This window comes from Parus major, unplaced genomic scaffold (genome assembly GCF_001522545.3).
Source record: "Parus major isolate Abel unplaced genomic scaffold, Parus_major1.1 Scaffold438, whole genome shotgun sequence".
NCBI classification, from domain to species: domain Eukaryota; kingdom Metazoa; phylum Chordata; class Aves; order Passeriformes; family Paridae; genus Parus; species Parus major.
The window spans coordinates 17,623-19,286 of NW_015379343.1; positions in this window are offsets into that span (position 1 = coordinate 17,623).

The following is a 1,664-nucleotide window of genomic DNA, read 5'->3' on the forward strand; positions in this document are numbered from 1 at the left end:
CTCTCGGTGTTCCAGGCTCCCTTTTCCCATCTCCCGGTGTTCCAGGCTCCCTTTTCCTACCTCTCGGTGTTCCAGGGATGGAGCCCGAGCTCCTTTCCCCATCTCCCGGTGTTCCAGGCTCCGTTTCCCTTCCCTCCTTCATTCCAAGGGAACAGCTTGAACTCCCCTCTCTCCTCTCCCATGTTCCAGGGGGACACCCGGGCTCCTCTTCCCATCTCTCGGTGTTCCAGGGAACAGCTTGAACTCCCCACTCTCCTCTCACAGTTTCCAGGGTAGCAGCCTGAGCTCCTTTTCCCATTTCTCCATGTCCCAGGGAAGCAGCCCGAGCTCCTTTTCCCTTTCCCAGTGTTCCAGGGATGCAGCCCGAGCTCCTTTTCCCCTCTCCTGCATTCCAGGGAAGCAGCTTGGACTCCCCACTCTCCTCTCCCATGTTCCAGGAGGAAACCCGGGCTCCTTTTCCCATCTCCCGGTGTTCCAGGCTCCTTTTCCCATCTCCCGCATTCCCGGAGAGCAGCTTGGACTCCCCTTCTCCTCTCACAGTTTCCAGGGAAGCAACCCGGGCTCCTTTTCCCATCTCTTGGTGTTCCAGGAGGAAAACCCGAGCTCCTTTTCCCATCTCCTGCATTCCCGGGATGCAGCCCGAGCTCCTTTTCCCATCTCCCGATGTTCCAAGCTCCCTTTTCCCACCTCTCGGTGTTCCAGGCTCCCTTTTCCCACCTCTCGGTGTTCCAGGGGGAAAACTTGGTCTCTTTTTCCCATCTCCTGCATTCCCAGGATGCAGCCCGAGCTCCTTTTCTCATCTCCCGGTGTTCCAGGCTCCCTTTTCCCATCTCCCAGTGTTCCAAGCTCCCTTTCCCCACCTCTCGGTGTTCCAGGCTCCCTTTTCTCATCTCCTGGTGTTCCAGGCTCCTTTTCCCACCTCTCGGTGTTCCAGGCTCCTTTTCCCTTCTCTCCCGCATTCCCTGGAAGCAGCCCGGGCTCCTTTTCCCCTCTCCCATATTCCAGAGGGGGAATTCCGTTTTCCCGCCGTGAAGGGATTTGGGATGGGATTGAGCTCCGGGAAGAGCCGGGACAGGGATTTGTGCTCAGCAGGGATGAGGCAGCGGGGCCGCTCCTGGATTTTCCAGGGAAAAGCCGCGGATGGAGGTCCCTGGAGCGCTCCGGGAGAAGAATTGGGATGAGCAGAGCCAGGGAACAGGGAGAGGGAGTGGGATGTGCTGCTCCAGCTTTTCCCGTGGCTCCAGGGGCACCAGGAACTCTGGGATGCAGTGGGGACCCGTGGGGTGGCATTCCCTGAATTCCCTGAATTCCCTGAATTCCCTGAATTCCCTGAATCTCTGAAATCCCCTGAATTTCCCCGAATCCCCCGAATCCCCGACTCTCCTGAATTCCCAAATCCCTGAAATCTCTGAATCCCTGAAATGCCCCGAATCCCCAACTCCCTGAAATCCCTGAAATCCCCTGAATTCCCCCGAATCCCTGAAATCCCCCGGATCCTGGAATTCCCCACATCCCTGAATTCCCTGAATTCCCCCGGATCCTGTAATCCCCAAATCCCTGAATTCCCTGAAATCCCCTGGATCCTGGAATCCCCAAATCCCTGAATCCCCTGAAATCCCCCGGATCCTGGAATTCCCCACATCCCTGAATTCCCTGAAATCCCC